Genomic DNA, 14294 nt, shown 5'->3' on the forward strand with positions numbered 1-14294 from the left:
TAGTAAGTAATCATGATTTTGGTATTAAAATAACCTGATTAATGTGGTTATCACAACAATCATGGTAGGAATAGAGAATGGGATATAAGGGAGGACCATAATTTCATATTCAATTTCTTGATATCCTACTTTTTTTCAAATTTATTTGCGAGCAAAGTTGTTAGTTCAAGTGAATATCGAATTTAAAATTTTCTAGAGATTAATAGTAAACTCTCAAAAAGTTGGACATGTAAATGGTAGTGTGGGGGGCTATTGTGATATTGTAATGATAGAGTAAGAAATGTTTCAATCATAGATGTTATATTAAGCAAAGATGTTATTGTAGCTATGCTATTAATAAACATGGGATGTTTTGTTTAATTTAAGTGGGTTATTTAAGTATATATCGCAGTTGCTCGTGAACAGGTGTTCAAAAAATAAGAAGTAAGCATGGCTCGTACCAGGAGCAAAAAAGAGACACATAAAAATAACACTCCCGAAAGAGCGCGGCAAAAAAGACCTGGTGGACCAAAAAAGGTACGTTGAATGGTTAGCAGTGAATTAACTAAAAATTCAGGTTGTTATGTTTTAATAGTAAATGTTGAAACTGACATTCTCCTTCGTTATCACTGTGTGCTGATTATGATTGTTTGTGTAGAAAATACTGGTATCTAGGTGCTCGTCATGTTGCGTCGCTTTAGTTATGAAGCAATTAAGTTCAGAAGCGGGAAGAAAGAAAATGATCGAGGTGGAGAACATGGGATTTGGCTGGCAGCAATATGTGCCTGAATAGGCTATCAACCAAGATATGATGGTAGCATTAGCATCATCATATAGTCGGGATGAGAAGTCTTTGATTGTCGGAACAAGAAAAATCCCCATAACGGTTCAATCCATTGCCCGGTGTTTTGGACTACCGAACCATGGTAAGCAATCTCCCAAATAAAATAGGGAGAAAAGTAGAAAAGAATTTGTTCACAATAATCTTGTTGAGTACATGTTTTTGGTAAAATTAGCCATTAAAGATTTAGACTGCATTGACTCATTTTGTAACACCCTAATTACCCTAAGTCTTACCTTGCATCATAAATCAAAGGTTAATCAAAGGTTACGACAAGTCTAAAGCTTATACGTATTTATATATAGAAAGAAATAATAATTCTAGAAGCCCGATGAAGGATTTAGCTCAAAAACAGAGTTTGAAAAGCACAAAACGTTCACACGAAGTTACACTAGTCAAGGAACAAGATATACGTACAGACATCAAGATATATATAGATATATAAGGGTATAATAGTATAAGAACCTAGCCGCCACTTGCGGAGTTTAAGTCGACTAGTGTATACAGACATACAAGGGTTTTTTTTTTAAGTAAAATAGCTTATGCAAACTTCCTCTCAAGGTAAGTCTCTAGGCAAAATAAATGCAAAAGTGAGAGATCTACACAAAATAAACCAAAAGACTTGTAAAACATAACAAGGATCCTCCGCTCTATCACCATTAAGCAACTCACCGAGGTGGGTTGCGACCTGCATTTGAAAAACAACAACAAAGTATGAAATGAGAACCAGAGGTTCTCAGTATTGTAACAGTGTCCAGTGATGTAAGATATAAGACTCTTGGACGCCAGAGGTAATCCTAGATCTTCATATCCATCATGAGATTCAAGCTTAAACCATAAGTAAACTTTAAAACCATTGCTTAAAACCATAGAGAAAATAAGGGGGTCTAACTTAGTGGATTTCTAATCTAACAATTCTCCGCTGTCCCACAGCCTTTGCCAGCCTAACCTCCATGTGATCCCATTGCCACTGCCTTCCGAACCTCCTCAATCCCAGTAGAAAACATAAATAATACAATGCATGGAAAGCACAAGTATAAACATGTATATCAATTAATTCAAATAGGAAATTAGGCATGTTATACAATTAGTCAAACAATTCAAGTCGGTAAAGCAAGCAAACAGATAAGAGATGCACATGATGAATGCCTGTCCTATTTGGCTGTGATATTACATTGTCGGTTCAACTGCCAACCCGACATACCTCCATAGAGATGTCGCCCTTCGGCCTCATAATGCGAACCCCCGAGATATCGTGCCCGGATTACGGTCCAAGATGTCAGTGCCGGGACACTATAGTGATTCCGAAGGGATGCGAACGGGATACTCTTGCCACGGACCTCACATCTCAACATAAGCGGGACTAACCACCGCTCTTACGCCGCCGCCGCGACCTTGACAGGCAGGATTAACCGCCATCCCTGCCAGGCACATAGTGTCTCAATAATCTCAGTTTAAAAACATTACATCAGTGGTTTTCAAAATCATTTCATTCAGTACTCAGTAGTTCACCACTTTCACAATTCATTATCAGTAATCATCAATACAATACTCCACCTTCTCACTCAACTAAACCCGTCCTCAATACTCTAGAAATCTAAGTCTCCATTTTCTAATTACATGTAAAATTCACTTATTTATGTCCTTAATTATCCTCTATCAATCCTTAGACCTAACCATAAACATTACCTTAAACTGCATCTTAGGGAAGTTTAGAAAGTTTAGAGAACCTTAAATAAAACATAAAAATCATTTTTCTATAAAACAGGGGTCTCGCATACGCAAGCCCTTGCCTCGCGTACGCATGCTGTTTGAAAAGGGGTGGTCGCGTATGCAACCACCTGCTCGCGCACGCGAGTGTCTCAACCCGAATGGGTTGCTCACGTCGCGTGTTGAAGTTCGCGTATGCAAGGGTTAAAAATCCACTTGCTCGCGTACGCAAGTAGCGTTCGCGTACGCAAGTTCTCCAACCCAAAAGGTTTGCTCACATCGCGTGCCCCCTATCGCATACGTAGCTAGTACAAAACTTAGAAAATTTACAATGTTGTAAAATTCAATTTTTGGCACCAAATTTGAATAGTCATAACTCTTTCTACAAAAATTTATTTTCTACAAACTTTATATCAATTTGAAGCCCTCAAAGTAACCTTTAACTTAAAACAAAATTCATTCAATTTCAAGCTTTGAGGCTCGAGTTATGCTCTGTCAAAGTTCACCAAAAACTAGTTTTTACCAAAAACAATAATGTTCTCAACTTTCCAAAATTCACAACCAAAATCAAATCAATACCACACCAAACCCCAATTCACATTAAATTTTACCCTTTCTGTCACAATTCCTCATTTTTTACCAAATTTCCACTCACATTATACACTCCTCAACCCCAATCATCAAATATATCATACTAAAATCAATTCTCAACCAACACAATCATCCATCATCATTCTATAATTATCAATCATAGTAATCAACCTTAATCATTCACAATATCAATATTCAATACTATTTATTAACCTCAACAACATTATTCATCCAAATCATCAAAGTAATCAATTCATCATACATCATCAATCAACCAAGAATAACAACCAATCCAATCCAAACCTATCATATGGATCACTAGCCTAAGTGTCTAGAAATATTATATATTACATAAAGAAAACTAAAACCATACCTTGGCCGATTTTCAATATGCACTAAATTACCAAGATTTGCTTCCAACAAGCCTCAACTCACCAAAAGCCACCGATCAACAACAATCAATCCAAAGCTCTGAATAAATGTCAACAATCACCACTTCAAGCTATATATACACATAATTTATAACCAAATCAACCTAGGGTTCATCAAAATCACAATTTCACAAGTTAAATAGTTTTCTTATCTTTTCCGATGGTGTTTGGGAAACAAATCACCAATTGCCCAACCTTAAATTTCACCTAAACAATTAAAAACACAAAATCTACTCAAAATCAAAATCCACAAATTCGAAATTCTTAGGGCTGAAATTAAAGAAGGAAACCTCGAAACCTTACCTATAAAAGTTAGATGAGAGTAACGGGCTCGACAAGAGCTTCGCGTAGCCACTAACAGCACGCAAATCGGAGCACTGTAGCTCGAGATATGATGGATTGAAGAAGAGAGTGAATAGTAACTCTTCTCCCCTCTTCACTCTCAACTTGCAGCTGTGTTTAGTGTGTTTGAGTGTAAAATGAGGCTGAATGAGTTCATTTAATAAACTTATATATGTTGGGCTTGGGCCCAACTTGGGCCCGGTCCAAGCCGTTAGTGTTTTTGGCCCGTTTAGCCCAATTCCAGGCCAAACCTTTAAAATTAATGTCCAATTTTAAATTCTAAATATTTTCTAAGGTTTTATACTATTTTTATATTTTTCGCACGGTATCAGACCGATTTAAGCCGGTACTGCCGGTTAATTTACCGGTTTGCGTTTTTATGCAATTTTTCGTAAAAAATTACATTTTCTAACTCAGAAAAATCTATTGAGACCAAAAATCATATTTAAAATTTCTAATTTATATTATAAATTTTTGGATCCTATCTTGAGCAATTTAATTATTTAATTAAATGGTTAATTATTCGCGGTTCTTACACATTTTGTGTTTGACAGTGAATAGTTTCAAAAATCTAGAAACACCAGCAGAGCACCGACTTTTTAATAGCTTCACAGAAAAGACACAAGCAAATTTGAAAAGAGATGTTATCACATGCTCCATGCAGTCCCATGATGATAGAATCAACTTCCGGAGACAGTTCATCATGTTGATAGCGAAGTGTTTGTTCTTTCTGTCACCGAAGGCCACCGTTTCAGGCATACATATACGGGCTGCCATTGATGTATCGAGCCCAAGGAAGATATATTGGGCGAGGTACATTTATAATTTTCTAATTGAGGGATTTCTGAGATTTCGGGATGTAGGGAAGAAGACAATGGATGGATGTATGTTCGCATTGCTGGTGAGCCGTATATCCCTAACCTTTGATTTGTTATTTGTTAGTGTATCGTATACCTTGTTTATAGAAATTACTATAACTTTCAGATTATATATCTCCATGCTAACAAGAATGGAGATTTAGAAAGATATAATGGGAGAGAACTGTGGATCAGAGACTGGTCGCTTGTTGATCTGAAGACGATGGATGAAGAGGAAAGTACATCTCATTTGGTGAGGCATATGATAGATATATAATCTTTTAATAGTGATAAGTGTGAAAGATATGTTAATCGGATCACTTCTTTAATGCTCTAACAAAAATAAAACTTACTCTTTGTCCACTGTAAGGTCTTCTAAATTTAATTGGGAAGATGCCTGGGCTACTAAAAAAGCACAACCGCGTATCAAAGAGATAATGCATTAGGAAAAAAACAAAGTCTAATAGAAAGACTCGTAAAGAATCTCCCACGGTAGATGAAACTGAGACCGACATACCGGCTGGACATGCATCAGCTGCTAAATTTGAGGAACATCTTTCCAAAAAAAGGCAATCCAATGATTTTTCAGTTATAGCATAAAATTTTATTGCTCTAACCTGCCTCTTTTTAATAGTATTCTAGTATAAATATTTTTTATTTTTTTTTATCATTGTTAAATTAATTAATTAGTACATTCGTATATAAAGTTTTACCATCTATAGAGTAATTAAATATTTATCTAATTTTAGAAGTGTGATATTGATGCTGTAACTTCTAGATTCATCTTTAAAAAACTATTGGAGCTACTTATGTTGAGCATGGCAATTGACCTTACACATTTAGATACATCATTTTATGTTTTAGCATTCACTTCGTAAAATAATAACTTTGAAAACTGTGAGTATCGACGGATTAATATGTATAACATCATTTCTACTCTCCCTTATATGCATAGTTAAAAACCTTGTTACTAAGCTGCTTTGGTTTCAAAGTGCAACATGTATGACAGTTTGATAAGGGTTAATCCAATTAAATAAAGATCTAACTAATGCTAATACTAGTTACCTTAAATAGGAGTTCGAATAGCTAATATTTGTCTTTTTAGTTTGGATGTTATGTATGCCTGACACCTGATGCTATCCGTGTGGCCTTATGGATGTTAATTGATTGGAATTGTGGATGTTATTGTCCATTCTTTAATTTACTCTGCACGAAGCAGCCTTGGGTAAACTTTCAAACTAAACTCATTTATATATTTGAGCATACTAGATTTACTTGATCGGATTATATTTGTGTTAGGTGACTTTTTTATTATCACTTATAGTTGTTCAACCTCCAATTTATTTAAACAGAAATTGCAGTCAAGAGTCACAAAACGGATGCATTGGGGGGATAAAGTGCGTATGAACAAGACATATACAGAAACGCCCATAGGGGATGAGACAATGGCCAACACGCCAATTGGAAATGCAACAGATGAATTTTTCAGTTATAGTATAAAATTTTAATGCTCTATGACGGAGGATTAATGGCGGTTAAGAATTTCTCAATAAAATCGCGTTGCAAGTATAGATCTAAACTGACAATTAAACCTCAATCAACGTTTAATTTGTTTGTCACTTAAGCAAACCCAATAAAAACCGAAGTATTTAAACCTCGGGTCGTCTCTCAAAGGAATTGCAGGGAAGTGTTTTTATTATTGGTTATGATTGTATCTTTTGGGGGGGGGTTGGGTTTGATTAACAAGAAAATATAAATTGCAAGAAAGTAAAACTAACAACTAAAATGGGTCTTGACAAGGATTAAGAGTCAAGGGTTCCTATCTTGGATCATTGACCACAACATGGTAATTACAAGAGTTAATTCCACTTAGTTGCCCTCTAACATCGAAGGATTAAGTCAAGTGGACATAGTTGGTCCTAGAACCACTAACAACCCTAAATCACCAATGAAACTGGACTTCAATGATCTCAAGGGTCCTAAATCCTCAATCACTAACCAAGAGTACCAAAATCTACTCTAAAATCCAACCAAGCATTCACTACAAAAAAAAAGGCCTATGGTCACGGTAAAAAACCATGACCATAGCTAGGAAAAAAGGTGACCATAGATCTATGGTCACGGTTTTGGACCTATGGTCACGGGTTTTTACCGTGGCCTATTCTCTCGTGGCCATAGGTCTATGGTCACGGTTTTTTTATCTATGGTCACGGTTTCAATTTTTAAATTCTGACACTTTAGGCCACGTTTTTTCACCGTGACCATAGCTTCTATGGTCACTCCTCTTGAAAACCGTGACCATAGTCTCTATGGTCACCCCTCTTTAAAACCGTGACCATACCCTTATCTATGGTCACGGTTTCACTGTGGCCATAGCTCTATGGTCACCCCTCCTTAAACTGTGACCATAGCCTCTATGGTCACCCCTCCTGAAAACCGTGACCATAGCCTTATCTATGGTCACGGTTTTCACCGTGACCATAGCCTCTATGGTCATCCCTCTTTAAAATCGTGACCATAGCCTTATCTATGGTTACGATTTTCACCGTCTCCATAGCTCTATGGTCACCCCTCCTTAAACCGTGACCATAGCCTCTATGGCCACCCCTCCTTAAAACCGTGACTATAGCCTTGCTCTTTTTAAAACCGTGACCATAGCCTTATCTATGGTCATGGTTTTCACCGTGACCATAGCCTCTATAGTCACCCCTCCTTAAAACCGTGACCATAGCCTTATCTATGGTCACGGTTTTCACCGTGACCATAGTCTATCTATGGTCACCCTACTTAAAAACCGTGACCATAGCCTGTTTTGTTTTATGCGATTTAATTTTTTTTAAAACATAATCACCTCCCAAAACGATGATAATCACCAAATATATCTAAAAATAAGAAATTCAAGAAATCTAAATCATAAAAATTTTATTATAAGCTAGATATATTTTTAGTCCAAACAACACAAATAAAAATAGTGTAATTATCCATTACATGTAATAACACATAAAATCTCGTTTCAAAAAGTACACAAGACATCAAAATATTACATGTAGATAACTAAAGTCATTATAAGACTCATTCCATCTCATCTAAAATACAAGTATGAGAATAGAACAATTAGGCAGCACCCTTTCCCTTCTTCTGGATTTTCTTCAGTGCAACCTAAAAGCTTTTGAGTTGCTCTTTGCATGTATTGGATTGCAAACTTTAACTATAACATTAAAAATCAAACAAAAACAGCTTAACAATAGTAAAACTATTACCAAATTTTGATTCAGCATTAGTTATAAGTATAAAAACAACTATATATACTCACAGTGAACTTTGGAAGACGAACTTTATATGTATCTACAAGTTCCATCATCAAATCAACCAAATCAGAGAATGAACTATCTAAAACCATCCCTGTAATTGACGGATCCTCAACTCCATACATAAGGCTGAAGAGAGTCACATAATTAATGGCATGATATACCGGTCAAAATGATAAGTTGAATCCTTACATGCACTTAACAAGGAGAAAAAAATTGATTCACTTTAGAACAAAAACATACATGAGTTTCCAATTCAACAAATAAACTTACTAAAATAATTTTTTCTCATGAATATAATATGAAATCCTTAGTGCTACAGAGATACAAAAATCTACTTCTCAAGAATCACAATGATGGAAACACCCTCTTTCACAAGCCATTTTAGCCACCATATAATGGACTGTAATCCCTTTACGTTTTATATGATCCTTAGTTCCTTACAAATAACCACAAAATCTTAATGGAGGAAGTATTTAACAAATTAATGAGATCTCTTCGGTAGCAACTAATTATGACAATGCATTAACTGTGAACTAAACCCAAGTTTTTTTCCCTACAAACCCATTGTTGCTTAGCAAGCCATTTCTAACCCTCCTTCCAAAGAAAAAGGTCGAAGCTAGAAAGTGAATGATAAAAGCCTGCCTAGTTATAGCTCCCATTGAGATACAAATCCAACAAAAAAATCTTCTATTGGAATTTAAATGTGAGAATTTGTGTCATCCTACTATAGTTTTATTTTTTAAAACTTAATAACTAAGTAATTGTTTCATGCTGACATTCTAAGTAAGGAACACATTGTGTGGCATCCAAATATAATTTCAAGAGATGAAAAATCAAGTTACAAAACTGTATATCTTTTAGCATAAAGCCATAACTCCACAATAACTATCATGTTCAAGCATATATCTACAAGTCCTAATGTCTTACGAGTTATAATATCCAATCTACACTGAAATTTATTAGCTCTAGACTAAGTTTATAGGTTCATGATCCACATTTAAGCCAACAATTGGCTGCCTAATATTTCACTCTTTTGCCACGACTTTTTATGTTCATGGAAAATTAAACAAAAGAAGAAACAGATTTACATTCTCACATAGCTAACATTAAAAAGCTTTACTGAAATTATGAAATCTACTTTTTCATGTTTACCTCTACATCCTTCCGTTGATACCATTTCCCTCTCAGCATGAACTCTTGATCCAATAAGTCACTCTTAGGATCGTATTCAGCTTTGCACCCCGCCAATGAAAATGAAAATAGAGCAAATTAGCAAGGGAAGCACCCAAGTAATACAAGTCAATACAGCTTTCTGAAAATTATACAGAAGACAAGTGCATAATAATGATAATAATTTGGTCACAAGGCCAACATCTCAAGAGGATATGTCTTAGCATTATGGCCTGGAAAAGCCTTTTCTTTAACCCAATGTCTCTATTTATACCAATATAATACTCAACCACTTAGAGATAAAATGACAAATACCTAAAGACTAGAGTTATCAAAATTTAGGATCTGGTTGTTACAAATTATTCCATTATCCATTATATAAAACTATAGATCTCACTTTCATAAAATTGACAGCAATAAAACTATTAGCCCCACAGGGGTTTGTGAATAAGTGATTGTCTGATAATGAGCAAGGAATATCCGTCTTTCTGCTAAACAGGATTGAATACTAGGTAAAAACAAATCAGATGGTGACTAAATTTCAGATGTTCATTCAGAAAAGGAAGAAACGGCATGCCTCATAAGATTGTCTAAATGGGGGCAGGACTTATAAAATTGCATGATCTAGTTATCCACAACACAGAAGAATATATCACTAGCACAAAATATAGTGTGTAAGAGATTCTTTTTTATTATTGTTATTTATATATTTTAAAAGAAAAGTGAAAAACGAATACCTAAAAAATCAGGAAACTAAGAAGTAAGAAGTTCCCCAACGAATACAAGAAGGATGGTGATGTTGGGGGGTGGAATTTGAGGCAGAAACCCCCAAAGGAAAAGAGGAGGAATTTGAGGAGTAGCAGTAGCGCTGGTGGCCCTGGCAGCAAGGACGCAACACCGATTCACCTCCAAGGATGGCGAGCTCCACCGGTGGTGACTGGGTGCGGTGGCGATGACGAAAATTGGCTCCCCTTCTTTCACGCGCTTCACTGGCTTTCGTCAATCTCCCTCATCGTCGCTCTCCCTTTCTCCTCAGTTCGCGATTCCAACAACGGTGGCGGTCTCCATAGCTACGACAACAAGGCGTGATAGTGACGGCGCGAGACAGCACCCCTCCTCCTCTTCTCTCGCACTGGCTTTCTCTCTTTCTCTTCTTGTCTGCAGTAGCACTGACGAAGAACCCAGCAGCGACAACAAGCGACGGCCCGTGATGAGAGCGGCAACAGCTCCACGACGATGAGCTGGGCGCAACGCCGGCACGCTCTTCTCCCTCTCCTTCCCTTCTTCTTCCCCCTCGAGCTCCCCCTGTTTCTCGTTTCCTTCCTTTTCTAAACGTGTGCGTGCATTGTGTTTTGATTTAGGGATTGGGGAATTAGGGTTTTATTTAGAAATTTTAGAGTTAGAGTTAAATATATATGAGTAATATAACAACTTTATAAAATATTTGTGATAGAATAACAATCTAGAATTTAAATATAATATTGTAAGGATTATTTTTAGAATAGATAAAATTTCATTTATCAAGATATCATTGAGTTCAAATAATTATTTATAATTTAAATTATAAAATAAACATGCTAATTACATTTTATAAAATACGGATTCAATTCTCCCCTAATCATGCTTTCCAAGATTTGTTTTTCTTCTAACAATCAACAATTATTCAATGCATGCATACATGTATCATGAGGTCTTTTCTTTAGGTTGTAATGGGGCTAGGGTCAAGGTAGGATCATATATGGCTAGTGGACTTAAGGATTTGAATCTCTGATTAACTTAAACTTTCCCACCTAACCTATATAATGACCTATACAATTAAGTACTAATCTAACTACCCATTCCTCACTTTTTCACATACTCATGCATTTTCTTTTCATTTCACAACACTTATGCATTGATTCTTATTAAGCTTCATTTTGGGGCATTTTTTCCCCTTTATTGCTCTTCTTTTTTTTCTTTCTTTTTCTATATACATTTTTTTTTCTTTTCTTTTCTTTTTTCCTTTTTCACTTTTATTTCTTTTTCTTTTCATTTTTTCTTTTTCTTTCAAACTATATACAAGAACATCAATGCATAAGGTCTATACATTTAATCAATACATGAGTATGTACCAATTCCCCAATATAAAAATACAAAACACAAACACCCTTTTATCCCAACCAATGTCCCAAAGTTTTCCCACTCTTGGATGACACTCACACTCACTAGCCTAAGCCAATCAAAGATCCAAATAAAGAACATTCATTGTTTTCCGCTTTAAGGCTTGTAATGTGCTAAAATAAGAACAAGTGGGTTAAGCGTAGGTGGTAGCACAAATTGCGAATCACACTTTTCACAACTCGTACCACTAACCAGCAAGTGCACTGGGTCGTCCAAGTAATACCTTACGTGTTGAAGCTCAGATTTTAATTAGATGAGCGGGACTTAGTAGCTTTTTGCTTCTGAACAGTTTTGGCATCTCACTTTATCCATTGAAGCTCAGAGTGAAGAACAAAATAAAACTAACAGAAATTAAGAAACAACAAAAGATAAACCTATTCACAATATTCACATATGTACAATAACCAATAACACAACACCATTGCAAATCCCCGGCAACGGCGCCATTTTGATGAACAGATTTTTGACGGTTTAGAATTTCACAAATAAAATCTCGTTGAAGTATAGTCCCTAAACCAACAATAATCCTTTCATGCAAAAATTTGTTTGTCACAAGTACAAACCCCTAAAATCTATAAACCGAAGTATTTAGGCCCACAAGGCTTCTAAAATCGCTGGCCACGTTTGCATTAAGTGGGTCATGTGCCACCATCGGCGCGTCCGCATACCGTGCGCGTGCGTGCCTCTATGCGCGATGCAACTATGGCAAATCTTATATCGTTTCGAAGCCGCGGATGTTAGCTTTCCAACCCAACTGGAACCGCATCAATTGGACCTCTGTAGCTCAAGTTATGGTCGTTTAAGTGCAAAGAGGTCGGCTTGACAGCTTTCCCGGTTCTTTCATTTCTTCATGAGTTCTCCAACTTTTCATGCTTTCTTCCTTCATTCCCTTGATCCAATCTTTGTCTCCTAAATCTTAAATCACTTAAAAAACATATCAAGACATCTAATAGAATCAAGGTGAATTAAATTTAGCTATTTTAAGTCATAAAAAGCATGTTTTCACTCTTAAGCACAATTAAGGGAGAAGTTATAAAACCATGCTATTTCATTGAATAAATGTGGGTAAAAGTTGATAAAATCCCCAAAAATCAATACAAGATAAACCCTACAAATGGGGTTTGTCAATGCTAATACTAAGAGTATTTTCTAAAAAGTTATATTGGTAAAAATAGATATAATATGATTACAAATATAACATACACAAATATGTTAAATAAAAAGTTAAACCAATATGCTTACTAATGCCTTTATTAAATTTTGCAAATTAGAGAATAATTAAGTATGTATGCGGTTGTTTGGTAATCAAATAGATAATTGAATAATTGAGTTGTAAATTGATCTCACAATGTGCACCTTATTTTTTTTCATTTCTAACATCACTTGAAAGAATCATGAAAAATAATCAACTAACTTTAACATCCATTAGAACCATTTCTATGTAAACCGTCTTGCTCTTGTCAAAATTGAATGAGACTTTCCATAACTTTATAATTCTTGCCTTTATTTTCCAAACTTTTTCATCACATAATCTACCATAAGTAATACTATTGATAGAATCGTAGCTAGCAGCCATTGGGTATGAAAAATAAAATAAAAAAAAATAATGTCTGAATTATGAATTCTCTAAATGATAAATAATTTTTACTTTTTTAAAATACAATGCATATACCATCTATACCTTTTCTATTATTATTATTATCTACTAATTGATATCAAATTAAATGAGTCATCATTAATGTGTGCACCAACTATCTACTAATTAATAAAATTATTGCACATGAATGAGAATTAGAACCATAGTTGTAAGAACCGGACCGGTAATCGAACCGGTCAGGTTACTGGTTCACTGGTTTATTGGTTCAACCGATAAACCGCTGGTTGAACCGGTAAAACCGGTTTCACATGAATAAAAAATATAAAATATTAAAAATATTCATAAACTTAATAAATTCAAAATACATATCGTTAGTTCTTCACCAACATTTTAAAAACAACAAAGTTTCAAAGTCTAAATATAACTAATACAAAGATAAACATGAAAGTTGTTAGTACTAGTACATTAGTATCTTAATTAAACACAATATGGATAACAATTCATAAACTAAATCCAAGGAGTGATTTCGAAGTCGGCAAGTTGCTCTTCATCTGACAAATGTGGAGCTACATCCTGATTGGTTTCATTTTGATTTGCATTTTCCACAGAATTATTAGCTCCATCATCCTCCCGATCATCTTCCAAATCCAATTGATCTAGCATTATAGATAATGTTTCACAAATCAAGATAAAAAATAATATAAAACATGTTATAAGACATACAAAAATCATAGTTGATCAAAATTCATAAATAAATAAAAGCATACCTAAATCATCTAAAGGTGATTGAAGAGACATATTTGCAAGATCATTTCGTAAAGCATCAATTTCTTCAGGAGTTAAAAATGGTGATGAATCTTCTAGTATCCATTCTGAATGATCCTCAAATGCATCAAGACAAATTGGATCATAAACTTGGTTTCTCATTTGGTTCCTATGTTATCAATATATTTCGTTACTCATGTGATGATTAAGATTTTAAAATAATGCTTTCAACTTAAAACAATCAAGAAAGTACCTTTGTTGTAACCTTAAGTTGTAATGAACATAAACAAGATCATTAAGTTTTTGATGCTCTAACAGATTCCTCTTCTTTGAGTGAATGTGTTCAAAAATACTCCAGTTACGCTCACAACCTGAAGAGCTACAAGTCTGGCTTAAAACACGAATAGCCAACTTTTGCAAATTTGGTGCTCCACAACCATAAGATTTCCACCATTGATCTTAACATAAAAAATAGATAAATAATTTATCACAATCATAAAAATCACATAATAAATACATCACAATAGTAAAAGACCAAAT

General features: G+C 34.9%; 1 long non-coding RNA gene across 2 annotated transcripts; it reads right to left on the bottom strand.

Annotated features, from left to right (window-relative positions):
- LOC110271911 lies at window positions 7653-10610 on the bottom strand. 2 transcript variants are annotated; one of them, XR_002362770.1, is made up of 3 exons: window positions 9970-10610; window positions 8065-9294; window positions 7653-7959 (listed from the first exon to the last, which is right to left on the bottom strand). It is a non-coding gene; the product is annotated as an uncharacterized LOC110271911 (long non-coding RNA). The 2 variants fall into 2 exon arrangements; XR_002362769.1 differs by having other exon boundaries at window positions 8065-9887.

Source organism: Arachis ipaensis, chromosome B05 (assembly GCF_000816755.2).
Source record: "Arachis ipaensis cultivar K30076 chromosome B05, Araip1.1, whole genome shotgun sequence".
In the NCBI taxonomy this organism is placed as follows: Eukaryota; Viridiplantae; Streptophyta; class Magnoliopsida; order Fabales; family Fabaceae; genus Arachis; species Arachis ipaensis.